Source organism: Myotis lucifugus, unplaced genomic scaffold (assembly GCF_000147115.1).
Source record: "Myotis lucifugus unplaced genomic scaffold, Myoluc2.0 scaffold_179, whole genome shotgun sequence".
Taxonomy (NCBI): domain Eukaryota; kingdom Metazoa; phylum Chordata; class Mammalia; order Chiroptera; family Vespertilionidae; genus Myotis; species Myotis lucifugus.
The window spans coordinates 1121849-1133367 of record NW_005871227.1 but is presented as its reverse complement, the minus strand read 5'-3'; the positions used below and the strand labels follow the sequence as shown (position 1 = coordinate 1133367).

At 37.3% G+C, this 11519-nt stretch overlaps 1 pseudogene; it reads left to right on the top strand.

Annotated features, from left to right (window-relative positions):
* Positions 1-6743: 6743 nt before the first annotated feature.
* LOC106698428 lies at positions 6744-7143 on the top strand (annotated as a pseudogene).
* The last annotated feature ends 4376 nt before the right edge of the window (positions 7144-11519 follow it).

Sequence of the window (11519 nt, the reverse complement as noted above, 5' to 3'; positions counted from 1 at the left end):
CAAATTAACTGACAACAAAGATGGTGGCTAATTTGCATACTGCAAGCAGGGTGGGACAGCGTGAGTGCAAGCCGCCATCCAGGCCCCTGTGTGCGACCCCAGAAGCCGCCCGCCTGCTGCCCGTGATTGGATCCGATCCCAGGCCGCAGGCGGGCCCCAGAAGCTACAGAAGCTGCCTGCCTGCTGCCCGTGATGGATCCGATCCCGGGTCGCAGGCCGGCCCCAGAAGCCACCTGAAATGGCAGTAACTCTATCAGTAAGCACTCTGAAAGTCAGTGGCATAAATGCACCAATTAAAAGACAGATTATCATGGTGAATCAAAAACAAAACCCACTTTAAATATAAATACACATATAGATTAAAATTAAATGAATTAAGCTGCAGCCTGTTTTGCTCAGTGGATATTGCATTAGCCCGTGGACTGAAGGGTCCCAGGTTCGATTCCAGTCAAGGGCATGTACCTCAGTTGCTGGCTTGATCCCCAGTCCCTATCAAAGCATGTGCAGAAGGCAACCAATCAATGTGTCTCTCCCTTTCCCTTCATTCTCTCTAAAATTCAATAAAAAAATATCCTTGGGTGAAGATTAACAAAAACAAAGTAAATGGATTAAGTAACATTAAAGAGATTATAAGAAAAATATATTCCAAATTTTGTTAGTTGTATAATGGTTATGTTTAAATTATTAACACCTAAGAAATTGGGTGAAGGGTACATATAATATGCTGCAGTTATTTTATAGTTTTTTTACATGTATAAGATTATTTCAAATTAAAATATTTAAAAATTAAAAATTAATAAAATATTAATTGAAATGTATCTGCATTACATGGGCAGACGCTCAATGCAGGAGCTGCCCCCTGGTGGTCAGGGTGCTCCCACAGTGTGAGCTCTGAGTGTGGGGAGCGGGCCTAAGCCGGCAGGTGGACATCCCCCAAGGGGTCCCGGACTGCGAGAGGGCTCAGGCCAGACTGAGGAACCCCCCCACCCTGCCCCTGAGTGCACAAATTTTCATGCACCAGGCCACTAGTATATAAATAAATAATTAAATATATTAAATATATATATATATATATATATATATATATATATATATATATATATATATATCTTTTTCCCTCATGAGAGTATATGTGTGCCTATGTATGTGTGTATATGTACACATATATATATATACATACACACACACGTATATATATAGTGTTGTCTCTATTTTATCTATATGCTCAGATAAGTCAAACTTGCCCCAAAGTCACTTCAAACTTCACCTCATGTATGTGTTTTATAAGGTTTGGCCTGATAATGCTATTCCCCAATTTTCTGGTTTCCTTAGCATTATAGCAGATGAACTATTTCAGTAGACTTCTGCTTTATGTATACTTTAGTGAAAACCTGTATTTTCATCTGATTTAGATCACGTGACTCACTGATAAGGGGGCTAGTGAATCAACCAGTGCAGAGACTCTTCACTGAGGTTCTGAGTAAAGTATGGCCCAGAGTAGGAACATGGGGTAAGATGTTGGAATTGTCAAATACAGAGATCAATCTGTAATAGATTGGCTATTAAGATATCCTCTAATACCACAGTACTACCCTCATATAATGACAAAGCTATCTTAACTTTTTAAAAGAAAAAATATTTGTGTGATATACTATCCCTAAAATCTGAACGCAGAAATAGTGAACATGCCAGGATTTCTCACCATCCTCCACTACTCATTTTATGTTATCATTATTCCAAATGTTGCTGAAATATTGAGAAGAGAAAGAAGATTATGCAAAGTAAATGATAATACTCATTTGTAGAATATCATTATAAGAATACCTTGAGATGTTGACTTCTTTAAAATACATTTTAGGTGGAAGCATATTGAGTTAGAACCAAAATTCATAATGCTGAAGAGATTAAGAGGGGTGTTGTTTGTTTTTAAATATAGTTCTTTGCTTTTCTTGTCAGCTCTCTTTTTGAACTTTCATATCAGTGTCTCTAGACGTCTCTGTTTACAGGTTCAGTTCTTTGACTGAACAGTACAAGCATGAGACCATGTGCCAGGATTGAAAGTGCATAAGATTTGGCACCAGAGGGTCATAATTGGTTGACTTCTAAGTGACCTTGGGCATGTAACTCAAACTCTATGAACTTTAATTTTTGTCATGTGTGAATAAAAGAAACATATGTTACTTTCTTATTTGTATCAATTAAGTGAAACTGGTATAAAAATCATTGAAACTGGCCACTGTTGCTCAGTCTGAGCATCGACCTATGAACCAAGAGGTCAGGGTTGTGTTCCTGGTCACGGCACATGCCCGGGTTGCAGGCACGATCTCCCATAGAGGGTGTGTAGGAGGCAGCTGATAAATGATTCTCTCTCATCATTGAGGTCTCTCTCTCTCTCCCTCTCCTCTCTCTGAAATAAATAAAATCATATTTTTAAATAATAATAATAATTGAACATGGTGCCAAGGCCAGTGTAGATCTTTAATGAAATTAGAAGTTCCATTTGCCCTTTCTTTCCTTCTATCCCTATGAGAAAGGATTCACTTTAACAGATCCACTAGCCATTCACACAAATGCACACATATGAACACACACATACTTCAGTCAAGTGAAAATTACCCGGATAACCAACATGGTACCAACATGACAAGTTCTACTCTATGATATTGCCAGAAGATAATTCCAACACCCACAATATTGTGGGGAGCCTCTATAGGGTTAAACCTCGGACTGACCTGTTGGCAAAGTCACAAACAAGTCCCAGCTTAGAGGGCACAGTCCCCTTAAGCATAATTAGGCTTGACCTTATGACGCTCCCTAGATCTTACCTGGGAAGCTAATGGGCTGAGGGAAGTGCAACAAGAACAATAACAAGTGAAACTCACAAGAACAGTGTAAACAAGTGAAACTCACAAGAACAGTGTAACTTTGGTAACCACTACCTTGTTTACCTCTGACTATAAAAATAAAGGCTCAGCTTGCCTCAGGATCTTTCTCTGTGGCCTCAGCCAGGCACAGGAAGATCCACAGAGACTAGAGAGAGCTAGAGAGTTCTGAACGCTGTCTCCGTGTAAAACATTTTTCGCCTACTCCGTCCACACCTTTGGGACCCCCTGGACCCCATGGGGCTGAACCCCGGCACAATATGATGAAAATCCCTCCTCCCTTTCCATAAGCCATCTCCTCACTCTGCCCACAAGTAATCCATATCCTGAGCTCCCAAATGAAGACCAAATTATCCCTACTCTTGTCTGTGTACCCTGTTTAGCTCTGCAAGACCTGGCCCAACAAATTGTGGTTCCTATTCCTGAAAAAGTGTCCTATGGCAGAGAATTTTCATTTATGACCATTCAGATTTTCCTGAAACCTACATTCTCCTGTGCATCTCCTTTCTTATATCTAAATTCCATCTGTATACATATTAACCAACTTATGTAAATTTTTCCCTAAATTATTTAGTCATGAAGTTCATGCTGAATCTTGACCAATTGATTTAATGAACTAGAATATTCCCTGGAAGCTATAACTCAGAATAAGGAGCCCATCAGCCTGGAAAATCAGAAAATGTTCTGTCATCTCTTTCCTTATAGCCTAATGCCAGAACTATCCTTATTACTAACTATAGAAGATATAACAGAGACTTCTAGTTGCCTATAAAAATGCACATCTTTCATAGGTCAAAAATTTTAGCTAGGCATATGCACCTTATTCCTCAGACTCCTTTCTGAAATTTAAGCTAACCTTTTGTTGGCTGGTGGTTCCGATGGTACCAATGAGGTCAGTGCTGTGGCTGCAATTATCTGGAGATTCCATTTGGACTGAAGGTCCAAATTGAGTTTACTTATATGTCTGGCTGCTATTTGCAGTTTTCAGAGTCACAGTCTCTGTGTTGTCCCTGTTCATGTGTTCTCTCAATATCCAACAGTCCACCCACATTGCCCCACACAAGCCTGGGTTATCCAAGTACCTCTCCAAAAGGATTTAGTAGAAAGTAATGTGTGCCAGCTCCTGGCTTCTATATCAAGATAATTGGCCTACTTTTCCATGAGTTCTTTCCATGGCCCACCTGGTGGAACCCAAACATAGTGGGGACTCAGCTTAAATCATGAAGATGATGCTTGGCCTGTGTGTGGCTCATCAATAACTCAAAAAAAGCCGGACATTTAAATGACTGTTGGAGTACATATCACCCACTGTCCTGATCTATTTAACTCAGGACAATTACATGGGAGAGACATAATTATTTCCTTTGTTCTTTAAGGTGCTGTATTGCTGAGTCTCAACCTACCTCCTCCCTCCCCACTTCCTGGAAAAAGCAGGTAGAGCACACATCCAGCATGAATCCCTATAGTAGCTAACATGAAGATGAGGCATGATACATTTCAATTTTTAGTGTCTGTAACCTAAAAACAAAACATAAAATAGACACAACCCAATTAACAGAATGAGAATAAGAAATATTTTTTATCCAAATGGCCCCACAAAAGTTGAGGGTTTATAACAACAGTGAAAGGCCAGTAAAGTTATTTCTATGAGGGAAAACAGGGGGGTTAAGTCTTGGTCTTGATATAAACACCAATATCTATGAATATTGAAATAGAAAAGAAAACATAATGACAAGCTATACATCCATCTAATGACAAATGCAGAATCACCATGCTACCACTAAAACCTTAATAAAACTATTGATCATTAAGTGAATCTTACCATTTTTTTTCTGCATTTAGTTGTATGTACTGTGTGGGCAAAACAATTGCAATTTGTAAGTTTTATAGGATACTTGAGGAGGAGTTAAGAGATAACATTTGAATATCCCATAAAACTTAGCCGTCCCCCCTCTTGGGGGATAAGTACCTGTGGTTATTGAGTAAACTTCACTAGAATTTTGAGTGGTTTGGGTAATAGTCTTCAGGCTGCTCCTAGAAGGTGGAAAATGGGGAAGAAGATCAGGAAATCCTGCCTTTCACATTGTTAGCAACTTCTAAATCATTTCCAGAGGCCAAATACATTAAATCTAGTTCAACTAATCCATCAACTAGGAGAAAATGTCCAAGAGAGAAGGGAAAGAAAAGGAAGCATGGAAAAATGATGAGCAGGTGTCTTAATAATGAACTTAGAAACCCCTTCATCTTGTTTGATGGTTTCTTGTTCAGTGCTGACCACTAGCAGAGAGGAATCAAATTTTTCTCACTCTCCTAAAAGCCATTATGAAAATATTTTCTAATTTATTTTTTGTTCATTTAGAAGCAATTCCATGATTTTAAGCACCAGTTTTCTGACTCATGGTGTTTCCTATTAACTCTTCCCTGTTGTGCTTCTCATCTAATTATCTCACCCTGTCACCTATGTTCCAGTTTCTAATCTTGTTTTCACACCTCACTGGATACCCAAGAGTTTCTGGCAGTAGAAGAGTTGGGTTTGCACTAAAAGTGTCCTAAAACAGGAAGGGATTCATAAATTCTGAAGTTCAACCAACTCATTTTACAGATAACAAAGCTAAGTCTTAAAGAGAGGGAGATTCTAATATAACATCATGGAATAGATGTGGTTGAGGAAGGACCAGTAGTTAACAGGGCTAAACAGATTATTAGGAGGGTGAAGGCCTCCACTGGCCTTTCTTTTCCTGGCCTTTTTTCCTTGGCAGCATAGCCATGAGTAGAATATATGGCAAAGATATCTCAAATATGAATATTAGAGAGAAACAAACTCCTTCAGGTCTATTTTGAAGAAAAGTTTTGGCTTTTACTTTTCAATATGTTGAAGTGATTAGAAGATTATGGCTATGATTTAAAATGGAGGCCTAACTGTCCTACGAATGACTTCAATTGTTACTTATTTTTACCTAACCAAAGCCTTTCCTTTTACAGAACCTCTTCTCCAGTGGGGTCGCCTCAAACTATTCTGGAACTGTTTCTCCTTTCCTTTATTTTCTAGGAGAGAGGGAACATTTATTACTCAGGTGACAATGAAATAAGAATATTGCCTGCCTCTGAATGGTTCTTCAGTGTCTCCTATGATTCTTCCAAGACTTTTGTATCAATAGATAGTATATTTCTTTGAGCCAGAAGCCACGTCGTATATATACTATTGACTTCCCCATAACTCATGAGTGGAGTAAACGTACATTCATTGAGTTCTTCTAATGCTCCACTCACTATGTCAAGTATTTCATAGGTAAAATTTCATTTAATCCTTAGGAAAACCCTTTGAGGTGGGGCTTATTACCCCAGCTTCACTTAGAAGGAACACTAAAGCACAAAGGCTAGCTAAAGGAAGTTCTCTAAGAACTAAAATTTAGTAAACAGCAGATTAACCAAGCACATTTGTCCCCTGACAGTGCCATTTTCATTAAATAGTGTTGGTTGTTCTTACTACTTGAACTAAAGTAGAAGTTTAATGAACTCCTGACTATAATAATATTTATTATTCTTAGAAATTAGAATATGTAAGAATATGTGTATGACATATATCAATGTGTGTATGTCTTTGTGTATTTATGACTGTGAATCATGTGTATGCATGATTTCAAACTTTAAAGAAGACTTGCTTCTGCCTTCCTGTTTATTCAATTATTCAAATACTAATTATGATTGTCAGCATGATTGGCGTCTAAGTCCGCATTTTATAATTAATTTATATATTGCAAGAGAAGAATGTACTCAGGCAAGGATGCTATGCATTGCCCAAGAATTGTTTGCAAGGCATGATTCAACACAGGGTCTATAACATAGACACTATATTTGGCCCATGACCCTCCAGCACAATGTTCTGCAGGTCCAGTTGGGGATAGTATGTTTCATTGGCAGGCCACAATGATGGGACATAATGACTGGCCATACCAAGGCACTGTGTTCTTTTTGACAATTCATTTTCCCGGACTATCCCTTTGAACCATGTAAGGTTGTATTTCCAGCAAGAATTTATCATCCAAATATTAACAATAATGGCAGAATTTGCCTCAATTTTCTAAGATCACACTGACCTCCTGCATTAACTATTTCTAAAATCCTCTTATCTATTTGTTCACTGATATGGGATCCAAATGCAGATGACCCCCTAGTGACAGAGATTGCATGGGTCTATGCAACAGGCAGAGATAAGTACAACAGAATATCTCTGGAATGAACTCAGAAGTATGTCGTGTGAGGCTACCTTAAAGTCAGAATAACCTGCATTATAGCTGGAATAAACTTTAAATTGCTGTTAAAAATTTCAGGCCTTCAGCAATTCTAAACAAGAATAGTATGCAAGGCATGATTCCACACAGAGTCTATAACAGACACTATATTTGGAAAAATTTTCTTAAATGAGATGATGACCATTTAAACAGAAAATATTTTAACCATGAAAATATATCGGATGAATGTGAGAAGTAACTCTCACAGAAATATTTTTCTTTTAGCAAATAATGTTGACTGATTATTCTCTGTAAACAGGCAACGAAAATGAAGCTTGCAAAAAGAAATGGATCTCTCCAACGGAATTATTTTAAAACCCTCACCATTTGTGTACCCATCCAATGCACATATTCAAAAATGTTCAAGCATATTCATCAATTAATCGTAAAAGTTGTAATATTTTATGGGCAACTTTATTTAACTATAATATGTTTCGTACTTGCAAGTTGGAATGTTAAAGACACACAGTCTTAGTGGTCTTATTCTGGGAGGAGAAATAAAGTAAATTAGATCATTCACAGTAGGGGCTTGGAGGTTTTAACATGCAAGGCGGAACTTAGTTTAATCAGATATGGTACAGCATCAAATCTTTATGAAGAGAATAGAAGTCAAATCTATCAATCCCTGGACAATGACTTCCCTCAAGCAAATTTTTAAAACCAGTTCCCATGATCACAGATGATCTCATTTCATAGTTAATTTGGTGAGGATAAAAACTAGGAATATTGGATTTGGGCATGAGTGAAATAAACACTATCATTCTTTAGCAGGCAGCATTTGAGGGGATATGTTGAGAAAGCATTGCAAATTACATACCTCTTCTTATCTAATATCACTGCCACAGGTTATCTAGGATTTATAAACAGCAACTTGATCTGTAATGTATGGTAGTTTCTTCAAATTACATTAATAACAATGTTTTGCTTGTATATATCAATTTCTCATGTATGCATTTTGCATGTACATTATTACATGTATATATTCAATTAATATTTAATGTCAATTACTTGAAAATTTATTATATAACAATGCTTTCTTTATTAAAAGGGACTACCCCCCAATCCATTGCAAATATTTTAGGAATTTGTTTATTATTAGATGCCCTGTGAGTAACAGGCAGGCACCAGACCTAAGGTTATGTGATTCAACTGTAAGTTCCTTTGAATGGTGGGCTTTCTGCCAAAATCAGAACCTGGGAGAGCTGAGAGCTTAAAGGTGGGACATCAGAAAACTAATATGCAAGCAGCTAGAGAGGGTGGGTTTGAAGAAGTGACATCTCAAGACTCATTGATTTGAATGGCATTTCTATTGTTTATTTTGCTACTTTGCAAGCCTAACATTAGGTTCAATTAAAAGTGCCTTCTTACACATACACTTAACCTCCTCTAGTTGGATATCTTCCATTCCAAAAATGTTAATATGCCCCATGTTCCAATGCACCGACCTCTGCACCCATCTTACATGAAGTATTTATTCACTAATCATCATTCAATGCATCTCTGCTACGTCTGAAGCAGTCCGTGCTGCAAGCGGGAGATGTGAACAAGTCACATGGAGACCCAGCCTCTGTCTCACAGCCTGGTGCACAGCCTGGTGCTTGTTCAAGTCAAACAAAGGGAAAGGAGCACCAATGCTGAGGAAAACAGAGAAGGAGCATCTTCCCTAGGCTCTAGGGGTTTGTGGAGGGCTGTGTCTAACATAAATCTTCTTAGCCACTATCGTATTGTTTTAGTTTCAGTATGCACCACCCACAGAAGTGAAATTCACTGGATAGTCATAATTACTCTTAACCTTTTGCTCATTTTCAATGTTGGTTTATTAACTCTTAGACCTCTCTCTTCTCTCTCTTTCTCCCTCCATCTCTCTCTCTCTCTCTCTCTCTCTCTCTCTCTCTCTCTCTCTCTCTCTCTGCCTCTCTCTTTCTCTTCCTTTTTATCTTTTTAAACCAGAGACTTAAAGATAAACTATAACTTCGAAGTCTCGATACTCACTGCTATTAATGCGGACACACAACCATCAAAGTAATGTGCTGCACCTGATTCATGAGGTGCACGCAACACACTGAGTGTGAATAAAAAAGATGGAAATGTCACATAAGATTTTTTAAAAAAATATATAAATTACATCATAGGGAATATAGTCAATAATATTGTAATAACTATGTATGGTGTCAGGTGGGTACTGGACATATTGGGGGATCACTTTGTGAAATGTATGGTTATCTGGCCACTATGCGTTACACCTGAAACTAACACATAATAATGTTGACTATAAAGTGTAATTGAAAAAGAAAATTAAAAAAGAGATGGGGTTTATGTTCCTTCCCCTTGAATTCAGCTTCCACCTAGGCTTTTTGAGGTTGTCACTCTTGGAATCCAGCTACCATGCTGTAAGAAAACCCAGCAGCCACAGGAGATGCCATGTGGAGGTTCTCCGGCTGATAGCTCAGCTAAGGTCTTAGCCAATAGCCGGTATCAATAACCAAGCATGTGAATGAAGATGCTTCCAGGTGATTCCAGCCCCTGGCCTTTGAGTCTTCTGGTAAGGCCCTGGCATTGTGGAGGACAAACAGGCTATCTCTGCCAAGCCCAGTTCTAAATAGTGAGGGACAATGAAATGATTATTGCTGTTTAAGGCACTATATTTTGGGCTAATTATACTGTAGTAGTTATTGGAATAGACTCCAATAGTTATCAATCCTAATGGTATCTTTGTGGTAGTCAATCTCCAGATTTGTCTTTAGCATTTACCTGCGCCTTTCCTTTTCCCACAAGTTCCTCTCTTCAGTGACTAGAAGTGACAAAGAAGACATGACTAAATGCAAAATGGGATCATGGTTTGCACCCTGAGAAAGAAAAAGGGACATTATTGGAAAAGCTGGCGAACTTTGAGTGAAATCTGTAATTTAGCTAATGATATTGTACCAATGTTAATTTTTGGTTTTGATAAGTGTACTATAGTCATGTAAGTCATTATAATTATGAAAAACTGGGTGAAGGGAATATGAGTATGCTGCATTATTTTGTGCAACTTTTCAGTAAGTCTAACATTATTTTAAAATAGAAATGAAATGATAATATGAATAGCACACAAAATGATGACAATATGTATAAAAAACAAAAAAACTATATATATAGTATCGATGTTCAATGGACGCCAATTCTTATTCTCTCCTCCCTTTAAAAATCAAACAAATTGCTGTTTTGAAAAACAATGGCATAGATACAGATAATTTTACCAACTGGCCTGATATAACCCAATTGGTTTGTAACAATGTCTGACCCAAATGTGTGGATTCGGCATTATTGCATAATCACGAGAATATGCTATTTTCCTGTGCTTGTTGTTATAATTTAGTGTATACTTCCATTATCAAGGTGAGCAAAAGTTGCAACATCACTTTAAATAAAAGTGAATAGCACAGATTTCTCAAATTGTTTCCTGACAATTGTCTTTAAAAATAATTCCAAGTGATATGATTTTGGCCCACGTGAGGCTAGTCCATCACTGAAATAATACTTGTGTGAGACATTTCTACGTTAAGCATTACCTACTGTTCTGGAATAATTGATTAAAAGGGTAGCTGCTACCAGGAATCCCTGCACACTATCCAAGTTTCTGGCTTATTCCAGCAGATGCTTTCAATTTTAAAGACTTATTTGGAAGGAAAGTGGAAGATACATTTTAACAGTAGATTTTTTTGAAGTCATAAAGTTATTTACAAGTTATTCTTATAATATATCCATGGACATTTCAGTCAAGCATAAATCAGCTTATTTTATCTTCTGGATGAATATTTCTGTTGCCAAAAGTTTAAGCAATGATATGATTTTTACACAGTGATCCATTTAAAGAAATAGTAAGGACTGGAAGTGTTATAATTAAGTAAAAGTAATACTTTCTGAATCTATATGCATCATGTATAATTATGTGTTTAAAGGTCTGACAATCTATAGGGCAGGAAATATCACACATGTATGTCTTAGACATGTATGTGTGTCTTATTCTCACCCATGACAGTGTTAACCTCTGTACTTCCAAGAAATCAGTTTTAAGTGGACTCTTTGGCCTTGTTTGATTATTGAGAATACTGAATTATATACTTTAAATGGGAGAATTGTATAATATGAATTACATCTCAATTAAGCTGTTTAACATAAAAGTTAAAGAAATAATTTACATAATAGCTAACTACTAAAGCAAGATAGAGGTTGATTAAGCTATGGCAACACTGGGGAAAACGAAAGTTAAGAAATTCAGTGTAAAAGACCATAGGAATTAATTCTTAGGGTAGCTACAAGTCTAATCCCTCACACCCGGAATTATTTTCAAACTCAAATAACT